The sequence below is a fragment of the Lycorma delicatula genome, chromosome 4 (genome assembly GCF_047948215.1).
Source record: "Lycorma delicatula isolate Av1 chromosome 4, ASM4794821v1, whole genome shotgun sequence".
In the NCBI taxonomy this organism is placed as follows: Eukaryota; Metazoa; Arthropoda; class Insecta; order Hemiptera; family Fulgoridae; genus Lycorma; species Lycorma delicatula.
In genome coordinates, this window is record NC_134458.1 from 181,150,245 (window position 1) to 181,175,570 (window position 25,326).

General features: G+C 32.8%; 1 protein-coding gene across 6 annotated transcripts in view; it reads left to right on the top strand.

Moving 5' to 3' along the window:
• The window catches only part of LOC142324123 (cell adhesion molecule 1-like), a 508,688-nt gene that overhangs the window by 168,197 nt on the left and 315,165 nt on the right, over positions 1–25,326 (top strand). For 4 of the 6 annotated variants that reach the window (XM_075364793.1, XM_075364792.1, XM_075364791.1 and 1 more), the window contains one exon: positions 8,635–8,686. The exons of the other annotated variants lie outside the window; for them this stretch is intronic. The gene's annotated coding sequence lies outside the window, so the exon portion shown is untranslated. The remainder of the gene's footprint in view (positions 1–8,634; positions 8,687–25,326) is intronic. 6 annotated transcript variants of the gene reach the window in all.

Consider the following 25,326-nt stretch of genomic DNA (forward strand, 5'->3'; position numbering starts at 1 on the left):
ATTTTTTTAAATTATTAATTGGAATCTATTTATAAGAGAGGTTTTAAATATAAAAAATACTTATTCAGCAAGAATCTTGTGTAATCCTATTAAAAAGCTTTAAGGTATTTTACTAACTACTTTAACTTAAGGTATAAGATGTACTTATGTTGTAGATGTTTGTAATTACAACTAGAAGAAATTGTAATGGAGTATTTATTGCGTATAGTTTTTGACCCTAAACAAATTTAAAAAACTAAAAAATCAATTTCAGATAAAAAAGTACCCGCCGTTAGTTGACATGTTACAAATCAACTAGCAATAATATAATGATTTGACATCACAGTTTATTTTTTATATACCCACGGGAGGATGTTCAGAACACTTCATGAGTTTTTTCATCCCATATCAGATTTATTTTTGTATTATAATGATATATATTAAGGAAGAAATATTATATGTGATACTAATGTAGGATGTGCGATCGAGTTGTACAGTTAGGTAATGGCCCCGCTCACTGTAAACAATCTATTAAAAATTTATTTTACAGTATATGATATTTCACGTTCGCATGACTTAATACTGTTCGTTTCTGCTTGTACCATCCGATTAGAATTTAAATTTTGACAATTTGGTATTCTTACAACAAAATTGTATACATTTTTTCGTTTTATTAAAAGATCTTCAATTACTGAAATCTTTTTATTATTATTATTATTGTTATTTGTAATTGGACCTTTTGGATTACGCAAAGATATTATTTAATTTTCTGCGTTTCCATGTGTATCTCAGGGTTTTCTTTCTTTCTTCTATTACTTGGTTTCTGGTCTCTGTTCTCTTCGGGACTTCATTTTCTGACTGTACCTCCCATTTCCAAATCTTTTGTTTGTACAATTTTCTGTTTAAAATTTCCGACGAATTTGTCCAAGCTTTATCAAGTTCTTTGTTATTGAATCGAGGAAATATTTTCAGTAGTTCTATATAAGTCAGAATTTTGTGGGTGAGCTTTGTTGTTGGGAGTCTGTGGATGTGCCTGTAAAAGGGTATTCTTCTTCTTCGGATGTCTGCTACAAGATGGATAATTTTTCGGTTGTTTTCCGCGATTTAAATCTGCAGCCGTCTTCTGTTCTTTCCGAGCCGAAAATCTTTCTCGTAATTATTATTACCATCACCACCATCATTTTTCGCATTGGTTCATGTTTTCTACGTTTATTATTACTTGTATGGTTATGTTGACGTTAGGTATACGTAAGTGTTTTGTGTTAATTTAAAATGATTTTGTAAACTATTTTATAAAATCATACGGGAGATTGAGACAGAATAGGTTTTAACTGTTAAAATAATACCTGCGGTTATGGCAGTGTTATGGACTATTATAGTCCATAAAACTGCCAAGATTTATGGCTGCTGTACCATATCCAGCAGTATATGTTACAGAAAATTAATCTCGCCTTAAAATTCCCGAAAGAAAGTGTCATTTACATTAGTTATGGACACAGACTGTAATTAATATATAAAGTATATGTGAATTAGTAAATTTACATAAATATATTTTCCGTTGTTTATTATAAAGAATTTACTGTGATTAATACACAGATCATTTTATAAAAAAATATACATACACATATATATATACAAAAAAACATTAAATATTTTGCTTAATTTGACTGCCATAACACTTGCAATGTTAAACAGTAATCATGCGGTATAACTTTACAGTTATTTATTATAACAATATTGTTTGTGCTCTGTTATTATTTTTTTTTGATGGAATGTGTTTAATTAAACAGTGTATTTGTTTTCGTTTTACAAATTATTATCAGAAATTGCTTAATTAATTTTTATCTATTTTTGGATGTCAGATAATAATATGGAAAAATTATACTTGTTATGTTTTGTGTTGCTATTATTATTATTATTATTATTACTATTATTATCATGTTACTTTCCTTTATTGTTACTTATGTATATGTCAACGTTATGAGTACATTATTAGTGTTTTGTGTTCAATGTACAATATATCAAGGGTTAAGTAGCTGTTCTGTTGTATAAATAAATAGATTATTATTATTAGTATTAATTTATTATTATTATTATTATTATTATTATTATTATTATTATTATTATTATTATTATTATTATTATGTAAAAAACAATATTTTTTATTTATATGTATGTGAAAAAATATATTACCTATTACTATTTTTTTGTGAATTGTAGAATATATAACAAAAAAAAAAGGTTTTTGAGATACTTCGTAAGTTAAAAATAAAAAAAATACAAAAAAAATTACGAAAATATATTTGATTACATATAACAAAATATTCTTTAAAAAAGCTTTTATTTAAGTAATATTAATATTAACATTAATAAAAAAAGGAAACAAATTAGAAAAACCCTCTAAAAATAAAAAATAAGAATTAAATCAAGTTGAGAAAAATATAATATATTAACAAATATAAAAATGCACTCACTGAAAAGTAAAAAATAAATATTATAAATACATATAATAAATAAAAAATAAATAAATATAATAATTATTAAATGTTAAAATTAAAAGTAACGAAAATATTTAGTTAAATAAAAGCGTGGCGCAGTTTTTATAATTTATTTAAAACAACACAACATTTATTTCTACAACAATTAATCTTCATTTTCATTTTCAATAACGACGCGAGGAGGCGAAAAGGTTTGCTAGACCTCTCCAGTTGAGACTGACTAGCTACAAGTAACAATCTGGGAAAATTCACCCACTCGCTTTCTTTGTACGTGTTATCATGTGAGAACTATGTAGTTGGAAGTTCATCTTCGAATTCTGCTTGTAATATAAACCAAATTAAACGCACTCTTTCCGCTAAAAGTTTCATTTTAATTAATTATGAATTTTTATTTAATGAATTCATAATTACGATTACAATTATAATAATGATAATAATTAACAATTTTTCGTATTACCATCAAAATTTAATAGCTTTGTGCAAGATTTATAAATTTATTTTTTTTATTTTTAATCTTATTAACCCTTAAAGGTCATCTCTTTGCAAATTTGAACCATCATCAAAAAATAAAAACTTGAGTTATTTTATTACAGATAAATAAAGTATATACATATACTAAACAACCTCATTAAACAAAAAAACAAAAATATTTTAAAATACAGCAAATGTCTATAAATACTTATTCGAAAAGATTGTTATAAAAACTCAATTCTAAAACGATTGATTGTTCTCGATTGTTAAAACTCGATTCTTGATATGTATATGAGTATGATTATTAATCCTCCTACTATTGTTAAAAAGATAATGTATAAGTATCATGAAGATTTAATTACTATTGAATGGTTTCTACATATTAGGGCGGTTTGGAAAATTATTATGGATCCTAACGATATAGGGATGTTAGTTTTGACACGGTATCAACTAGCACGAAATATATAAATCGTAATAATTTTTTATACGTATATCAATCGTTAATCCATCTTTTACATTTAAGACGTTCTAAATCTATTTCTAACAGATTTTTTTCAATTTAATAATTTTTTCTTTTATTATTTAATTATTAAAGTAATGAAAATATAATATAAATTTATAACGTACGTTATAACAGACAAATGCAGTTATCATGTTACCCATTAAAAACCTGACTCATATAATTTTTTTAGTTAAAATTACTTTATGTTAAACGTATCATTTATAAGCATTAAATTTGTGAATTCTTTAACTTCGCATTTATCGAGTTTGGAATTGTAAAATTTACAATGCTTTAAAGTTTTAGTAAAACTTTCATTAAACACAATTTAATTTTTCTTACGAGTATAATCCATATCTGAGATTAAGTAGTGCTATTGAATTAAAGAGAAATAATATTTAAGAGAAACAATATTTGTTATACTAAAAACTGTAGAAAACAGATAGTAGATCTTGATTTTAAAGTTGAATTTTACCTGAATTTCAAAAGGTTTGATAAGCTAATGTGCAAGTTTGTAATCTACTTAATGGAGATACCTGCGGAAACTCATTTCACTTGTAACATTTCCTAATTAGTCTGAAATATTTAATTTGATATTTTTTTAAAAATGCTGCGACTTTTTTAATGAATGCTTGAATGCCTTATGTCAAATAACCTACAATCATTAGATAACAGATGAAACATATTTTCATGAAACATAATTTTTTTTTTTATTAATATTTATTCTAAAAGACAATTACATTCAAAAATTTACCGGAATAAGTTAATTTTTCAACATCTGCTTACATGAAAAATTTTACAAGTCCGTTAAAGTAGTTTCCTACGGCGGTAAATAATTTGTCAACATCAATTACTTAACTTATTTCATCAATTAATTAACTTATTTGAAACATTCCTGGAACCCATTTTGAAGTATTGTCATCAGCATTTTCATCGCATTGCCCATCCTACCATCGGCGTTGTTGTATAGTTTTCTCTTCTGAGAATTTTTCAAGCTTGGGAACAAGTAAATATCATCTGGGGTTGATTCGAGAATGTATAGTTGATGCTCCAGAATTGTTACAATGTATTCTTGACAAGTATGGTTACGGTACATAAGAATCCAATTCTTTTTTTCCTATTTCTCAGGACGCTTCCTTCTAACCGCATCCCGGTAACGACAAAAAATACTGCCGTATACTTCCTTGTCCACTGACTATCCTTCAGCAATAAATTAGCTGTGAACAATACTCTATAAATTCGAAACACTTCTTTTATAACTCTTTCACTACTCCTATCCAAACTATATTTCTGCATCCGCAGTAGTGATGATTTCAACTATTACGGTTGGTATTTTATTCATTTATAGTACAAAAAACACCATGTTGCATCTCCTTTTGTGTTCTTGTTCAGAAAATTCTGATTTTATCAGCCGTTGTAATGAAGTATCTCGAAAATATCACGCAAGTTTATTTTTGATCTGCAGATAACATTTTTGAAACAACGTTCTGACAAACGCATTGCATGTACAGATCATTATTGAGTATAATTTAGCGAATTTATATTCAAACAATTGACGCTATTTCTTGATAGTTTTTCTATTATTACTTCGAAGAAAATGTTCAATATGCTAAATTTTTTTTTTGAATTTGTGAAGGTAGACGGAGGCCACAAAAATATCATCTTGAACATTAATACGATTATTTCTAAAACCTTTATGCCAATTTTAAACCACTGTTTTCTTCATCGCCGATTCTTTATAAATCTGTTCAAACGCTATATTGCCTATGACTGTGACATTTGTTTAAACAAAACGCAAAATTTTATATCTGTGCGGTGATCTAGTGCTGACATTTTTTACAGACATAAGTGATACGAAAGCTTTAGTATTGATGTATGGGAACATTAACGGAACGCAAGGATAGCGGGAGATTTACGTATCTCCCTACTAATCGTAGAGCCTGGACAAAAGTCCCTTGCTGCTATGGTATTTTTTTTTCGAGCGGGTAGTTATTTTTTTGGCGGTTATATTTTTATTTATTTTATTTATTGACAGAATTTTGTATTGCGTTCCGATCCTTTAGACCAGATTCAAATATTTACCGGAGTTGAACTTGGGAGACTAGTCGCGTATGTGCTTCGTTCTCACGGCGTGATTCCTCTTCAGTCCGTCTGCTGAAGGTCTTTCGGTGCTAAGGCCTTCCGGACTAGCAGAAATGCGCGTCTTGGGGATCCTATTTGTCAGAGGATGCAATGCACTCCCCTCGCCGGAGGCAGTCCCATGTGCTGGCAGTGATATAACTGTAAGAGTTAGGAAAGGAGGGTGGTTGGTTGGTGAAACAAAGTTGGGAAGCTTTCTTCATTCAGGCTATCTTCATTATTACGCCTCTGCCGGATTCAGGCCGGGTAGGGTGCAATCCGAAGTAGTGAGTTGTTTCTTCACACGAAAAATGTGCGCAGCTATATAGGGTGTTTAAGTATTGGAGATATAATGATATTTGATAAAATTATGTATTTTGTAAAAATTCAGTAAGACAAAAAATGAATTTGAATGAATTTGTCAGTAAGACAAATTCAGTAAAACAAAAATCTCCTTATTACGACTGTTTTCTTTAATTGTATGTGGTTTTTTGAACCTATATATATATATATATATATATAGATTATAATAATTAAAATAAATCAATTTATCATAAAATAAATGAAATACATGCAGAATTTATCAACAGAAAGCTATTATTAAGTACATTTCGTACGAATTCCTAAAATTGATTATTACAGCAATATCGATTTTACTATGTTAATAGCTATGGTATGTTACATTAGAAAGTTACAATGTTTAATTGGCAATTACTCGAACGTACTCTGACATACAAGCAACCGCTAATTGAGAGACTGTAGTCGGTCATTGTTACTAACCACGCCTAATTAACCACATCAAATATCATTCTATCTGTCTACCCAATATCTCATACTATTCAACAATAATCATTCGTATTTTAGCATCAGGTTTGTAAATTTATTTCTTAATGATTATATACGTCAATGAATCGGTCATAGTATCTGCCAACATTATCATAAAATATTTATTTAAATAACAGATAAATATAAGTAAGTAAAAATGTTAAAATTGTTTATATCATATTTTTTATATGAATACTCATATGAAAAAGAGAACTTTCAAAAATTTAAAAGGTAAAAAATTTAATAAAATTAGAAAAGAGATACACAGAAACTTTATTAACTGACTACTTTACGAGGATGATTTAAAGACAACTAGAATGCACAATAATGTATTATTTTATAACATTCAAAACCAACCAGTGATGACCAAAAATAAAAACTTTCTTTAAAACCTCTATATGATCATAGAGTTTTTATTTCTCGGCGAATATAGCTACAATAGCAATATTAAAGGGGAAAGTACGGTGATGTGTCAAAAATGGGGTAAAGGTTTTTAAATCTCAACGTTTTAGGGTTAAAACTTTTACTAGATGAACTAGTTCATCTAGATAAAAAAAAAACATATATATGTATATATGTGCTTATATACGTATATGTATTGCACTGCTTTTGGCCTTATATTTCTGGATTGACCGAAGTCGATTTCTACAAATTTGGCTCAAATATTTCTGTATATGGGGCATTGATCATTTTTTTTTCAAATTTAATTAAGGGGGTTGGGTGGGTATCGCGAAAAAACTAATTTCGATTTTCTTCAAAGGCATTTTAGAGAAAACTAAATTTTTCTCCAAAATGCCCCATTTCTTAAAATTTAAGTATATGTTTTCCGTTCTTTTGTTCCATCTCCCTTTGGTTTAAATATTTTTCAAAATTGTTTGAAATTTTATACTTATACAGAACTATCATGAAATATCTCCATTTTTAAATTGTAAACCCGGATCTAAAATAGAAAAATGTGTTTTGAAAATTTTCTATTTCTTATTTTAGCCTATTGCTTCTTATTTTAGCTTATTGTTTTTATTATTGAAGGAGGTGTTAGATTTAGAAAAAACTTTACTTAAAAAAATTAGTTAAGCTTAACCTACATATGATTATGTATCAAAAAACCTTACTTGAAATTTATTTTCCGCTCCTAAAATATAAATAATTTTTTTTTTTTAGTTTTTTGGCTCCGACTCTTTTTAATTTTTATTATTAACAGCCGGGAATAGTATTATAAGACTTTCAGATGATATAAAGAAAAAAGACTAATGTTTTTTTGGATATCTTTCCAGAATGGACGGACAAAAGACTGACTAAAAGAATTTTCAATTGTCTATGATAAAAATACTAAAAACTCCTGGTTTAATGAAGCATTAAGAATATGAAAGAACTAAATAACACGGAAGAAATAATCTTAAATAGAAATAAATTTAACAGTATTATTTTAGAAAACAAGAGTTTTCAGGAAACACTGAAAAATAAATATGACTACAGATGGAGTGAAGAGAGAAGGCGAAAAAAACATGGAGAAAGAATGAAGAAATATTGGGAAGAAAGGAAGTCAAAAGAGAAAAATGATTAAAAAATGTTAAATAATAAAAAGTTATTTATTGTGGTCCTAAGGTGACCAATTCGAGAAGAATAGCCGGGAAAGTCATACAATGCTTTGCCGGATTTTTTTTAATCTATATAATACTCTATTTATGTTAGCAAGAATAAACATACAAAAATAATTATGTATTTCATAGTTTCTCCACACAATATCGATTTATCGGAATCTGTACATTTGGTCGTAAGTATTATTTGAACAAAGATAAAATAAATACAAAAAATAAAAATGCGTTTTTCTTTACTTGTGTGTATATATAAACTCAAGTTGTTTTTGTAATTCTGACTGTAAACTAGATAAGTGTAAATTAACACCTACCCATAAAAGTGATGATGCTCTAACAAACACAAGGAAATGACTTAAAATATATTTTTATATTTCAATTAGATACTTATAAGTATCTAATCGAAATGACAAAGATGCTATAGCATCTTTGTGATTAAAGAATTTCCCGGTTTATTTTTAAGAAAACTGAAACTTTATTTCTGAAATTTCCTACAAATTAATTTAATAGAGATCAGCGTTATTTAAACAGGTTAATAGATGAATTAAAACTGCAAAACGGTTATTTTCATTACATTAATATATGATAAATTTTTCTATACTTATAACCTTGTCAGTAAACTAAATTATCATTTAATTTTTGTCCACAGATTCCTGGATTTGTCTTAAAACTACTGTAGAAGATCTAGGGGTTTTCAATCGGTATGAATAAAATTTAATATTTATAAAGAAAGCGTTTTGTTAAACGTTTGTTAGAATAAATAAGACAATAAGAAAGCTGTCAAAGGTCATTTACTTTTTGACTATTTTGATTGTTAAACAATCATTGGAAGATGTTGTGGAATAATATATGTAACGAATAATAATACAAATTAAACAAAAAGTCAACGAATGACGCTTACGAAACGACTACTTCTACCAGTCTATAAAATAAAAATAAATTTTCACAAAAAATTACGTTTTAGGCAATTCCAATCAAAAGCTTATTAAGTTAACTTTACAACTTAATAAATTTTAGAAATTAAAAGTTCAATTGAAATTGCCCTTCATGTCTCATATATAAGACAGGACGGTATAAAGTTTATTACACAAAGACAGATGTAACAACAACTGATCAAAGATAGCCCTTCTTATAAGTAAAGTTAAGAAATCTGGTAACATTTTTATGTTCTTGTGATAGAAAACTTTTAAAAGAAATTTTCGATAATTATGATTCTCAAAAGGCAATAAGATAGAGGACTAATATGATATGATATGATATGATATAATATGATAGAGGACTAATGTCCTCTATCATTATTAAACAATGAAGTTGTTGCATCATGGCAGATAAAATAAAGTTTCTAAAATAAGTAGTTTAGGTTATTATGGAAATTTCAGCTTATTATGGACATATTTTGAAAGTTTCGTCTCTAATAAACTAATCATGTAACCAGGTGAAGATTGGGGGGCTACCATCAACTTCTGTTGTCTTTTTGACCCTTTATTCCAGTTTCAGTCTTACTACTTGTTTGAACTACAAACTTTAATTGAAATATTTGCCTCCCATTTTTGTAAACAGTATGGAGTGCTTTCTTATTTTCCAAATTATTTGTTGCATTTATAAGACAATTGTCTTATTTATCAAATTCTAGAAAACAATTTTCAAAAAATACATTAATTTACAAAGTTTTTATCCCTTACTTCTGAAGCACATTCCTAAAGGTTATATGAACATACTCGTGTAACGTTTAGGAATGTGCTTCAAATAAACATGAGTTCGAAAACGCTTTGTTTTCCAGTTATGAAGCGCCATAAAAAATTCAGTTATAAATATAAATAATTTTACTCTACGCTTCCTGGGGGTTAAATTTGGGGAAATATTATTGGCTTTTTACGACGTGTGAACTGTAAAAAAATTTATACATCTTCAATTGCAGAATGTTATCTTTAGTTATTTGTAAGAAAATATGTAATGTAAAAAATTTACTTAATTAACTTTGCGTTAATTAACTTTGTTAAAGTGTCACTAAATGAAGAAAACATTGCAATCATGTAATATGTAATTTAATCCTAATAATCGATAAATAATAAATAAAATATAAATAATCGATAATATGTAAATTAATCCTAATAATTGATATAAATAAAGGCAATTAATAAAAAATTGTCTACATCTATAATTATTAAAAAAATATATCAAAACATGGCAGGAAATATTTCGATTATACGATTTGGTTCACGATTACTCGTAAACCAAATCAAAAATAAACATTATTCATATTTATTCGATTAAAAATTTCCCTTATAGTAAAATTCTTGAATTTGTCGTAAGAGTTGGTTTGCTTGGCATTTCTCCCGCCACCACCGCATTCGGTCGCCCTAAAGCATACGACCAAATGTCTGTGCCAGAAACGGCTACTGAGCCTCGAAACAGTTTAGCGACCAGTATCCTAAATAGCTCCTAGAGCTTACCTAACAGCGTGAGCGGACTAAGCGCGGGGCTACACACCACCGGCTTACGTGTCCCAACCACTCACTCGTCATATATTTGCTAAAATGGGTAGGCGCATCCCGTCAACTACTAAAAATATATATGACATCCATAAATTAAAATTCATTTTGTCAAGACAGCAATTTGCTGCCACACCTAGGTCTCCGAATGCCAGCAAGTACCTGTCCGCCATATTAAAGCGCTTGGAGCCTTAATTGGCTGGTGGTCAGCCATATATATCTTTAGGTTAGCTTCCAACAGCAGTGCGGTAGGAGTCTTTTCCCCTTAGGTAAACTACTGATATCAGTTGAACAAAGCAACCGCATCAAGAAACACCCACACGGTCCGACAATGCGGCTCTCGCCACATTGACTCGGCGCTTGTCAGTGGCCGATTTTCCCCTTGACCTCTAAGTTTCAGGGTGGCCCGGTCTCTGGCTCTCCCAAGAGCAGGGTAGTCAAACATCATGTGTTCATTTGACTGGACCTCCCCACAGACTCACAGCTCATCAGCTGCCAGGAGGAATCGAAACAGATATTGGTTTAAATTAACATGGTTGGTGAGCACCTGGTCACCCGTTGCCCTTAAAGATGAGCTTGAGGCATATCATTCCCCCAGGTCCTGTATAAATTTATACAAGGATCTTCCCTTAGTGCTGGTTGCTATTTCAGCTGCCATGCATCCATCGCGGGGCTCTGCAGCCTCTTCTGCAGACGGGAGACGGGCAACTGAACGAAATTTAGATCCGGTGCATTGTGATCCTCGTTCCGCTCCCGTACTGGCTCGGCTCGAAACCGCATCCCAAATACCTCGGCTTCCCGACCTCTTCGCAATTTCCACATGGCTGCTGAACTTTTACCACTAAATCGATTGCCAATACGGTGGTAGCCTCGTAGGAGGTTTTTTAAAAACACCAGTGCATACAATTAAAGCTCTGCGCTGGACACTCCTTAAATTTTGAAGAAGTGCTCTATTCATATGCAACTTATGCGCCCAAACGGGCGCCGCATAAAAGGTCATGCTTTCAAAGAAACCTCGGTACACCATGTACATTTAACGGCCCGAAAACCCATAGTCTTTCCAGCAAAGTTTAAATAAATCAAATTCGGTTCATGAATGCTGCCATATTCTACCTGTATTTTAATAGATTCGTTTTAAAAGACATTCCTTAATCGCCATTGACCCACAGAAAAAAAGGGTACCAGATGAAGAAGAGAGCAATGCTAAAATAGAATCGTGTAAAAAAGGAGATTAGTTAATTTAATCTCTGAACTGACAAAAGTTTACAAAAAACACTGCAAAAAATTGTTGCAACAACTTATAAGACACTTTTTCAATCAAAAGAAACAGAAACCAGAAAGTAAATATTAACAATTAGAGCACTGACGGGGAATATTATTGCTACATATAAAAGCCTTACCTCAACGAAAAACCCAAGGGCATAACGGTCCGCCAAAATCTGCATAATAGTACTGAATTTAAAAAATACTGCAAAGGGTAGCGTAATCTTCTCGGCTTTTTCCATGACATTTTATTTCAAGCAGGGTTTTTTTGATTATTAATTACTAATTACTTAATTATAAGTTACAGTAAAATTTGAGAAAAAATTAAAATAGTCAATAAAAAAAATCTGGATCCGATTTAAGACATCTTTACCTTAAAATTAAACTATATTTAGAATATAATTGTAAAAAAAAATATCTAAATTTCCAGTAAAAACATTTGGGTCCTATTTAACCCCCTTTTCTTGACAGCTACCTTATGTATCATTTTTAAAACAACTTGAAGAACAAATTAATTATCAGAAATTATGAAAATTTTTAAATTTATAAATCGGATACCATGGAAATGCTCATTTTTTTAAAAAATGGTGCATTGTTGTCTACATTAACACTGGAAATATTTGAATTTTGAAAATTTAAATTTAAAATACGATATTTTAATAAGAGTCCTTGTTTTAGCCACCTTGTTTTTTTTTGCAACTTAAAAGTCTATTTATTGGAGTAATATACTTATTCAATAAATTAGGCCGATTTAGTGCAAAGTTAACAAAGAGAAAAAATAGGGATACCATTATGCTCCCTCGTCCCATGGGGTCAAAAATCAGGCTAGGATATCTACGTATATTCAAATATTTCAATTGTTTTAGTTAACGGATTTCTGAGATATAAGGCAATAACTACTTTGAAATAATATCGAAATCCTCATTCATAAATCCGATCGACTTAAAACTTTGGAATTTTAAATAATTCCAATAAATAATTCCGGAAAAACAAAACATATTCGGAAAATTTCAATAACCTTTTTGTGTTTTTTGGTCCAAGGGGGTCTTGAAACACCGACATTTGCAATGTCGGGGTTTCAAGACCCACTCGAAACCCAAATTTTGATCGATCTTTATATTTTCCTTTTCCTTTCATAACTGTATTACAAAGGAAGCAGAGCTCTGTGATACAGAGCTGAATACAAGAAAGTAAATATTAAAAACCAAGAAGTAAATAGTATTAAATTAAATTCAAAACCTATTTTCACATCAGACCTTCCTGCTCCGGATTGCGTCACTGTCGCATCGTTTGAAGACAACACGACAATCCTAGCCGATGATAAAGATCTGATTCAACCCTAGGCTAAACTACAAACAGAGTTAAACGAGATCGGCGCGTGGCTAACGAAATGGAAAACGAGAGTGAATCAGACCAAATCGAGCCACGTGACACTTACGATAAAAATATGTAATTGTCCACGAGTCTACCTGAATGGCACCTAAATTCCTCACATGAATCGGCTACGGTAGCCTATATTTGGATCATCGCCTGACGTGGAAGAGCCACGTGGTAGAAAGAGGAAACAGCATAACATCAAATATAGGGAACTAAACTGGTTGCTGGGTAGAAAATCGCAGTTATCGTTATCTAATAAACTGTTGATCTATGGAGTAATCCTTAAACCTCTCTGGTCGTATGGGATCCAGCTCTGGGGAACGAAAAGTAACAACAGTATTGAAATAATTCAAAGATTCCAGAATAAATTGGTGAGAACCATAACAGAGGCGTCGTGGTTTGTTAGGGGTAGGAAAATACCTGACTATCTACGATTACCGACTGTTTACGAAGTGATTCAAAAACATTAGCTCGCGATACAGAGCTCAGACAAACTTGTAAATTATCTCGCATTAAATTCATAGAAAAACGCGATGACATCAGGAGTCCAAAACGTTTTCACTGCTACACCTGGCAGATTTAACGAGAGGAGTGACCTGGAGAAGGAATATAGGAGTGAGAACACAGGATAACTCTGTCACTGTGTAGTGAACGTAACTTTGATAGTCTACAAATTATACCTATTTCTATCTACAGATGAATATTTGTTTTATCTATAGTGTTGTTTTCATATATTGGTATTGATGACATTGTTTTTATTTTTATTTTTTTCTTCCTGTGATTTATTTCTAGTTACGTATTGAGCTTTACTCGCACCAGATATATAAGTGTTTTTCTTACATATGATGTGTTGAATCTTTGTATACTTTAACGAGGGGTTTCGTCGGAAACCTCTCTTCATATGATTATAATGTCTCAAATTTACTTATGGTCCCAGACGAGATTCCGATTGTAAATACCAACACACTAAAAAAAAAATCCTAAATTACGGTCGATATTTAAATAAAAATCAAATACAGAGTTTAAATTCACATCAACTAAAATAATAGATATTTTTGTATGTGGCAAAGCAATTCATAAAAAATAGTTTAATATTTTATTAAGATTAGGAAAATTATTAAAATGAAAAAAAAAACATAATATTATCTATCGTTATGCCAAAAAAAAATATTTTAAAGAAAAAGAAAAACAACTTATTTTTTTTTTTGTTAACAGAATTTAGTCCAATCAACTTGCAGTAACCTATACCAAAATGCCGTAATTGTTAATCGTTACTTATAATTTTATGTGCATATTCCTGATAACTTACAGGCTAATAAATACTTATATATTTAAGATTCAGGTAATATTCAAAACCGTACGCCTTTAAAATAGATTAAAAGCGCCATTATTTTTTATGTTTTTCTTTATCTTAAAATTATTCCCATTACCTCTACTTTTATCTCTTCATTAATAGTATTTTGAGATAAGGTGGTCCAAAATAAATTTAGATTTTGGTTTAACTACAGTCTCATTAACGAAAGTACAATTTTTTTTTTCCCCAGCCGCCCAGGACAGGACTTGCGATCAAGCATCACGCGGTCCTGGGAGGTGTCTCGCCTCTAATTAGTCAGGACCCCCCGGCGCAACCGGCTATCACCTCAAGTGAGGGAACCTCAAAAGGGGCTTCGCCAGCGGGATTATGGTCTGCCATTGCCGTGCCACTAACGGGGAACCCCTCCAGGGATTAGTCCATCGGGACTATGGTCTTGCCTAAAGTGGTGAGTCCCCAAAGGGACCACCGGGACACGGTCTTAATACCTCCCCTACTATACAGCTCCCCTAAGCCATAGGGTCCACTCCCAAGACCCCCCCGAGGTCCCCAATCACTCATCGAGTGCGGTCCATCTCAGCAAGCCGTCATCTCCTAGGGCTGCGCGCCCTTCCCCTGCCAGTAGTTTCCCAATCTACTTCCCAGCCACGATACTCCTCCTTCTTCGACTTCAGGATCCCAGACGTTAGCTCCTTAACAGCGAGCCACTCATCCTCACTACGTAACATGTAATCGACGGTGGTTTCTGGCATTTGCCACACCAGGCGTAGCCTCTTCTTCACCTCTGCCCACCTGGGGCACACATAAAACGTGTGCTCGGGAGTATCTTGTTTCACACCATAAATGGACTCGGAGAATTCTTGCCTTCTGAACATTCGTAAATAAGTCCCAAATCCCCCGTGCCCAGAGAGTAGCTGGGAGGTATACTACCCAACTTCACCACGCTTCATCCCTTTTCCAAGGCCCAAGCCTGGGGATCAACCGACGAGTCCATGCACACTTATGCGTGGTGTCCCAAAACTCCTGCCATTCCTGCAGCAGAAGGGCGGCGGACTCTGCCTTCCGCAACCCGTTTCAGTTGTAGTGCCCGAAAATGGATCGGTGGGACACCCCAACATTCCCACTGCTTCTTCAGACACTGACCAATACGCGGCGGCGATTTTAAGTGCCTTCCACCGCTGTAGCGAGGCAAGCCGCGTCAGTTTCTTCTTCTTTCTCCGCGCCTCAAACCAAGCCAAAACAGCGTACAAGAGAATCGATGTAGAAGCCGACATAAGAAGCTTCCTCTTGCCCACCGCGGTCCCCACCTAGACCCCATTAACTGTCCAAGAGTGTCAACAGTCCGCCCAGCCTTGTCCATAATTCTGAATTTGTTTATTAAACAAGCCGGACTTCTTGAACCATACCCTCAAATATTTAACGTGTGTCAACATGCTCACCCGGAAACCATCAATGGGGATCCTGATGTCCCGGATACGACGATGGCCAACCACTGCCACCAGTTGCGTCTTACGGGGCACCAACTCTATGCCTCTCTCGTGAAGCCAACCACTCATCCCTCTCATAACCGTAGTCACCAATTCTTCCACCTCTTCATCATCCGTACGGCCAGCCACCAACAGCGCCAAGTCGTCGGCGTAGGTAACCACTGATATGTCCCCCGGGAAATACAGCCGCAGAACTCCATCAATGGTCAAGTTCCACAGGAGGGGACCCAACACCGACCCCTGAGGCACACCCTCAACGTCTGGAAGCATACATCCCCTTCACCGTGCCATTAACAGGTCCCTCTCATACAGGAAATCGTTCAGCACCACCATCAAATAGTCGCTGATGTTCCTACGCCAAAGCTTCTCTATCACAACTAGCCAGGACACTTACTTTTTCCTGTTTAGCCTCCGGGAATTGCCATTCAGGTATTACTTAGGAGGATGATATGTATGAATGTAAATGAAGTGTAGTCTTGTACAATCTCAGTTCAACCATTCCTGAGATGTGTGGTTAATTGACACCCAATCACCAGAGAACACCGGTATCCACGATTTAGTCTTCAAATCCGTATAAAATTAAATTGCCTGGGCCAGAACATACTGCTGACGTTCTTCACGTCCAGAAGGACTAACAGTGGGATCATTCTGGTCCTCCAGGTACCAGCCGCACACTGTCTGATTTAGCCAATTACTCTTCGAAGGACATCTACAGTAGACTTCCCCCAGACAAACCGTACTGATTAGACGAAAAACCTTCTGCGGCCTCCAGTTCAGCTCTGACCGTCTCCGCCAGAAGCCTCTCGTACAACCTACCCAGGGTACTCAGTAAGCATATCGGCCGATAAGCCATCACATGGTCTACAGACACCGGATTCGGGATAAGAAGGAGCCGACCTACCTTCCAAGGCCGGGGAAGCTGCTAGAACCCAATGTTTTATTCAGGGCTTCCAGGACCAGCCACGGATGCGCGCCCGCTAACCCCTTCAGCAACACACCTGACACGTCCTCCGGGCCCGAGCTCTTCTTGACATTGGTCCTCACAGTTGCAAATCTCTTCACTTGGTAGCCGACAACATCGGTGTGACCCGTCTTCGAGATAGGAAATAGACTGAGGATTGCCCGCAACGCCTGCCCTCTGAACAAAGGCGAGAGGGACCTAGTAAATCTCTTTATCAGCACTTGATACGCCCTCCCCTACGGGTCGACATCCAGATCTTCCACTAATTTACTCCAGGCCTCCCGCTTAGCGACCTTGATTGCGGCACATAGTCCATTTCGACCAGACCTGTACATAGTCTCCGCCTCTGCGACTTGTCAGGACGGCTCCTCCTCACCCATTGCAGTCTCCTTCTGGCTGCAAGGACCTTAGTTCTGAGGAAGGCAATGGTACCAGATCACCAGTAAACCCTTCTTGTATGGTCAAATCCTTTGTTGCAGTCTATCACTCTCCTCGCGCAACACCGTCACAAAACCTTCGGGTCCTCAAACCTGCAGATCCTCCAATCTAGCAGCCACTGAGTCAGCAAATAATGAGGCCTGCATCACAGTCAGCCTTCATTGTGTGTGATACCATTGTTGACATACTGGACTTTCAAACAAGGTTGTGAACAAGATTGCCCGGTGGTCGCAGGCAACTCACCGTCAAGTACATCCCAGGCAGTTACCCGCGGTCGAACAACCGGGTTGGTCTAGTGGTGAGCGCGTCTTCCCAAATCAGCTGATTTGGAAGATGAGAGTTCCAGCGTTCAAGTCCTAGTAAAGCCAGTTATTTTTACACGGATTTGAATACTTGATCGTGGATATCGGTGTTCTTTGGTGGTTGGGTTTCAATTAACCACACATCTCAGGAATGGTCGAACTGAGAATTTACAAGACTACACTTCATTTACACTCATACATATCATCCTCTGAAGAATTATCTAAACGGTAGTTACCGGAGGCTAAACAGGAAAGAAAGAAAAAGTTACCCGCGGGAGAAGCATGTCGGGGACCGCTGTGATATTGATTATAGAGCCCGATCCTCGAGCAACATATGTTAGCATAGCCGAGGTATTCAGGATGGTCAAGCTCAACATTCCAAGCATTGCAACAAGGATGTATCCTCGGAGGGTGGACCGTATCCCAGCAAGCTCAATGCATTTAGCATTAAAGTCACCTGTGAGTATCACCGGCCTCTCCACTCCCCGCACCAAATTCTCCAAATCCTCTTGGACCCCCTAATTGTGGTCGTCACCATGATCAGGGGATATGGGCAGGTAACAAGTATGCATACCGTCAGTGGGTAGCTCACAAATATGCACACTGTCAAGCCCATAGCCACAAAGCCTCATCCTCTCACGGTATCCAAAACAGCATACTTTTTTGACACAATTCATACGTCGGCGTCCTTGTCAGTATCCACCAGCAGGATCCTCCACAGGATACCAATCCTTTATTCGGTCCGTTACCAACGGAAAATCCACATTTCCCTCAGTTGCCACGGCCCACACCAGGTCATCGACTGCCGTCCTCCTCCTGCGTTTATCTGGAGGCACTTCATGGCTGACGATGACCTCAATCCCGGCCTCCGGTCCGATGTCTACTCATCCTACAGTCTAAACATTTCTGGAGTTTACTACATTGACTCAACTAGTGCCTCCTTCCCCCACAATTATAACACAGGTTAGAACGGGTGGGCCCGCAACATTTCACCGCTTTGTGGCCACAGCCCCAACACCTGTAGCATTTGGTCTCGTCCTTCCTCTGCTCAGTACAATTTGAACTATTATTCTTTACTTTTCATTATAAAACATCACATTTTCCAACTACATAGATTTTAAGATTTTTTAATAATTATTAATTCGTTAAGTTTTTAATAACAAACTCTTTTTTTTTTTGTTTTACTATAGTAAATTTGTAATATATTTAATCCTTGACTGATGCAGGTTATAAAAAAATCTATAAAAAATTATAAGATGAAAAATTACTATTCGAAAACTGACACATAAATAAAAAAAACCCTATTGACTATCCCGAAGAAAAATTAATCCTATTGTTCAAATTTATTGACAGTTAATTAAAAAAAAACTTCCGTAGTTCTACAAAAGAAGACGACTTTCGTTTCCAATGCCCTCACTGTTTCGCAGTTAGGAACGTACAGATTTTTCAAGTAAAACGCCCTACATATGTTAGATTGACAATAGACAACAAGCATCAAGTTTAAACAGACTTACTACTGCGATTCAATGCATAAGCACATATTAAAAATATACCATTGCACAGTCAACATCGCCTCAATTTTTTCGATCTTAATTCGAAAGTAACTGAAGAACAACTCAACCAATTTCCATAAATTTATATTATAAATACCAGAATATAATCTAATTTACAAAAAACATGTAACGGCCGCTAATATTAATACGTTAATTGCATTAACAAGAAGATAAGATTAGAAAAGCCTGAAGTTCATACAATCCAATTCTGTGCAAATATTATTACTTTTACTGTTTGCAATGGAACTACCCTAAACTTTACGAGTGAATGGAATATTATTATAATTTTCACTACTATTTACCAATAACTCACACAACTTCCTGCATTCAACCAGTGTCCATACTGGAATGCTAGTGACGTACTATTCAGTCGTCACTACAGGCTTTCTGATAACGCCGACACACAATCTCGAAAAAACACGGCCACACAGCACTACCCGATTAACTTCTAACTGTTATCGCTAGTCCTGGTAGTATTTATATCCCCCGGCCAGCAGAACCAGTATCCGCCTCATTCTTTAACTGTTGAAGCGCAATAATTTCATCGTCCGTGTACTTACAATTTTCCACATTCCGGTCCGGTAACTTTTCTCGTCCAACAACAGCTATTGGAGATGTCATTGCCAGTACTACAACGAACAGATTGTTAAACGGACATGTTAGCTTGAAAAAAGGATCCTATTTAGTTCCTTCAGGATTTTTTTTCATTATTATTTTCTCATACTTTTTTTTAATTGTAAGGAATCCGTTATACTGGTCCACATACAATATATATATAAATAAGGAAATCCGAATTTAAGTGAATGTTATTTTCGGATTCCTCATACCTCAAACGGTAAAGAAAATTCATTTCCTCTCCCCCCCTTCACTACAATCCGACCGATAGTAATATCGTACTTTTTACGAAAAGTTGGTAAAAAAAAGAAAATTTTAATTAATGTCGTAGAATTTTTACATATGAATTACCTACTTTTTTAAAAGCTTACTTGATTGTTAATACTTTAATACAAACATTTCCATTTTAATTTCCGACTATGATAAAATACGGAAAGTCACCGATCAAAATTTTTTTTCTCAAAGTTTTACGATTGCTAGATTACAAAAATATAAAAATAAATATAAAAAATGTGTACTTATTCATAAAGCTTATGAATACTTATGTATACTTGCATGCATGTTATATAAGCTAATTAGCCATTGGCTTATAACAAATTTATATTAAGCCAATTAGGCTTAATATAAATATTCTAATTAAAAATATGTACGTTCATAAAAATATGTAGGACTATACCAATATATCAGAAAATTTTACCGTTAGATCTTTGTTCCGAGTAGTTGGGGGAATAGGGAAAACATTTTGAATTTGTGTGCTCTGAAATGTGAAAAAATTCAAAATTAAAATTTAATTTGTTACGAAACTTTAAGAATTAAAAAATAAATGTTTTAACTGTTTAAAAATAATCGTTATTTCTGAGGAGTAATTTTTTTATTAAAACTTTCTCTAATTGAACATTCTTAATCGGAGAAAATATCATTTAATTAAAGCAGTTTAATTTAATATTAAGACCTAAAAAAGGTAGGAAAAAAGTTATATAACTGTTTTTCAGCTTTTTCTCAGTTAGTACTTGTATTTATCAGGCAGTTAGTGGATTTTCATTTTAGGAGTTAAAAATACTACTCGTATACCGTTACACAGAAAATGAAAATTCTGCGGAGTAGAAGTCGGAGTAGAATTAAAACTACAGTTATTATTTATTTGAATTTCAGTGTTAAATCTTATTTTGTTTTTGGGTTTCAATTAATCTTAGGATTAGGTCTTAGGAAACATTAGAGTGACGACTTAATAAAACCTGCTGCTTATATAAATAATGAGTTTATAGCCTATTCTATAGTAATACGATTTCAAATTAAAAATCACGTTTCTAATTTTTTTAGAATACCATATATAACTTTATAAAATACATTTTTTTATTCATGTACATATTCACAAACGTAATACTTTTAGAACCAGGACGATTTGTAGACGTTACTATCGTTATAAAATACATTTAACATAGTTTGTAAAGAAAGAAATATAAATTGCAATTAGGAAACTGGTGACATTTGAATAGAAACGGAATGTCTCTAACGGATGACAGTGTGTCTGACATCCAATCAGAATTCAAATAATTGACTGCTCTCCTTAACGCATAATAACTTACTCGTGCCATATTTTCTACTTTAATAACAGCCTCCATCAATTTTTTTTTATTCATTAAAATTTTGATAAAAATATAATAGATTTTTTTTTAAATTGTTTATTTTCGTTTAGAGAAATAAATAAATATTACTTATACTATATTAACTTAAATAAACGTTAAATTAATTTAAACATAATAGCAGTTATTAGTCAAAAACTAACATAAGACTCCATAAATGTGCAGTCTGTTATAATTACAATTTATAAGTTATGATAAAATTTATGTCTTTTGTTTAATAACTATAACAAAATAATAAAATATTTTACAAAACTATGAATTGAATTTACTTTAACGTCAACATCAAATCTTTCTTTAATATTTTTAAATAACATAAATTATGTGATTTATGTATTTTACATAATAGCAAACGTAAAATGAGTGTATTAATATACTTATAAATTTAAGTAGAATGACAAACTATATTAAAGTGTAATAAATCGTTTAGAAAGTGAAAACTAAACAAACCAGAAATAAAATATTTAAAACCTTTTATGCGGTTTAATTTGTTTAAAAACAGAATTTTTTATCCGGCTAAATAGAAGCTTTTTAAAATTTTGCACAAAAATACTACGCTAAATAAATGCAAAATAGTAATTGGTTTAGGTATGTACATAAAAACTAAAAGAAAATTACACTTCATTAAAATAAAATTAATTTCATGATAATTAAAATTAAATAAATTAGTTTCTTTTTTATTTCGACACATATAAATATATATAGTGATTTACGAGAAAATTTTCACGAGATGTTTTACTAGTGAAAATAAAGAAGAAAGTTTATAAACATAGGTTCGGAAACGCTTCGTAAGTGAATGTTGACCGATGAAAGATTTTGCCCCGATTTCTGCGCTTTCAGTAAAATTAAGACACACTATAATTCTTCGTACTCAAATTAAGGGGTAAATTTAGTAGTTTTATATGAAATCTGACCTGAAAAACTGAAAAAATACCTCCTAGAACTGTACTTTATGAAAAATCTGGGATAAAAGACAAAGACAGTGATTTATTAACCCGTAACTGTAAAATATTTGTTTAAATTTACTTCCCTTTTTTTTACGATTAAAGGCTGAAAATTACTCCCATTTTAACTTGCCTAATTCAGATAAAAATAATTTATTATTTCTCCAATAACTGTAACTTCTCACCAGTTATAACTATTCGGCTCAATTTTTTCACTATAAAAAAGGAAATTATTACTGTTTCGAAAATAGCCAATTCTAACAGAGATTCGAACCCGGAACTTTTAAAAATGAATGAAAAAGGATTACCACTTCATGTCGGCAGAGTGGGGATATTTTTTTTAATTTCGAGGGATTATTACATTATATATTGAAAATAATGTTGAAATTAATGGCTTGAGGACGCTTGGCGTTTTTAATTGGAAGACACGGGCAGAGGATCGAGTAGATGGCTGATCTATGTTCGCAAGACCAAGGGTCATATTGGCCTGTAGTGCCTAGAAGTAGTTTAGTATGACAGTATATACCAAAATAATGTTTTAAAACAGTTCCCATTTCCATAAAACCAAATTTAGGGGAATTAACTTTAAAAATTCAAGCTTGTAAATAATAAAGGTTGAAAAATCTATAAAAATATCTAAAAACAATGTATGTACGCGTAGATGTATGATTCCGTCGTCCTTTTTTCAATTTAGTTAAACCTATAATAATATACTTTATTGAATTTTAAGCTTACACGTAGACTATTTACGCTGTAATTTTATAAAATATTTTAATATTTTGTTAAAACCGATTGTCTCTGAATTTATATAGGCTAAAGCGTGTTACTTGTATGAAACATGCAACAGGTTGTTGCTGCGCAATATTTACTTTAAACTTAGGACTTAGCTTATAAATAACCGAGTATTTCTAGAATTACATACACCTATCTTAATGTTGTTTACTTAATATTGAAGAAAAAAATTCACATTACTTCCTAACATAAATATAAACTTCAGCTTAACTGAAATTATCAAAAAAATGTTCAATTTTTTTTCTTTATAGTTTAAAACACAATAAACAAAATTACTGTTTATTGTTTAGTAAGTAACTTCAAAAAGTTATAAAAATGGGTTTTTAAAATTTTTTAAATATGCATACACAGAACAATTTGCACACTTTTTCATATACCGTAAAATTTTAATATAATACTACTAGATATTAATTATGATATGAAAAAAATATATTACAAGAAAATCAAATACAGAGTGAGGAAAACTATTAACTGGTATGAATCGCACTTGTAGTATATATTTTCCTATTTCGACATAAGCATCGCCGGAAATTTTAACTTATCTTTCACTATAAAAACAAAAATATGTCTTAATAAATTCAATTTTTTCTTACTTCATTATACCATGAATATAACAATTTTTATGCTTGAAAAGTTAATCTTTTTTATTTCAGTTTGAATTTTTAAAAAATTCAGTTTGATAAAAATCTTTTATTATTAATTCTATCATACGCAAATCTTTACCTCAATTTGAAGCCTTGTTTCGTACTACTAACTGTTGAAACGAAAAATCAAAGCTATTTGTGTTTTTCAAAATAAAGTATTTTATAAATTCTAAAATAATTCTTATTTATGGTTAGATAAAAAATCAAAATTTGATCACACGAATATTGTATAATACTTTTCTCTGTAAGATTAACTCAACAATTTGTATGACAATTTGTTAGAAATTAAAAATATACCATTTTAGTTAAAGTGATGGTACACGTTGATTTTTGGTCCTTTCACGAAATTATGCCTTTCTTAACCACAAAATAAATTGGTAAATCACAAGTTTTTATTGGTCTCAGTGGTTTAGATGGGTTTATTTGATTTACCATTCTTTTCTGCTTAATATTAATAATATATTATATTTAAAAATATTTGCTACCACTTTCAAGCTATATTATTATTTTTTTTTTTGTATATTTGGGTATGGCGCAGAATGATAAACATTAGTCGTATTTCAAGTCGTTCAGATTTCGTATTAGTCATTCAGATGGCAAGACCATGTAACAAATGAAGTATTAAGAAGAATTGGAGAGAAGAGGAAAATGCTAAATGTGATTGAATATAGGAAAAGGAACGGGGTAGACATTGTATGAGAAGAAGGTGTTCATTAGTGGAGGCGATAGAAGGCTTGGTGAATGGAAGGAAAGGAAGAGGACAGATGAAATCTCAAATAATGCATGAGATTATGAAAAAGGGAAAATGTGCTGAAACAAATAGGTTAGATAAGGATAGAACAAGGTGGAGAGCAGCAGCCGTAACAGGAATTGCCCTCATGGTAGAACACTAGGAATTACTACCCCCACCATGCTAAAAGTACTTTTACTAGATAGCTGGGTGGATTATTTAATTTGGTACGTTAACTTGTCGAATAATTTCTAGATGAATAAGGATGGGTGTTCTCATAGGTTCTGAGTCTGCTGATTTAATTTCTTAAGAAAAACTTATTTAAAGCCCTCCATCCAAGATTACTTTTCGTTAATATTCTGCTTCTGTCCTGAGTAAAAATGATAAAATTCTTCTAAGGGGATTAGACGGGATAGCGTTCACTTCTTGGAAGGGATCTTAAAGCTGCCTTTTGGAAGGAATTTTTTGTTTTCTAAGACAGCTTATGTAGGGATAAATCGTTATTTAACGCTGTATTCCCTCGTTTCCTTAACCTTCATCATTTCTTTTACACATCCAGTTATGCAACTGGAAACCATATTTAGACCGTTATACGTTCTTGCTGAAAATGCGGGAAATTTGCTAAGCCGAGGCATTCTTGGTTGTGAAGAACAACTGCCTGAATAAATAATGTGGGGGATACTTTTCAGAAACTGCAGAATTTTCCTATCCAGAAGTTTCTACTAAATATAGTCCGATCTTCTAGTAGAGGATGGTCGAGAAGGAATAACTCTGGAAGATGGTAACCGATC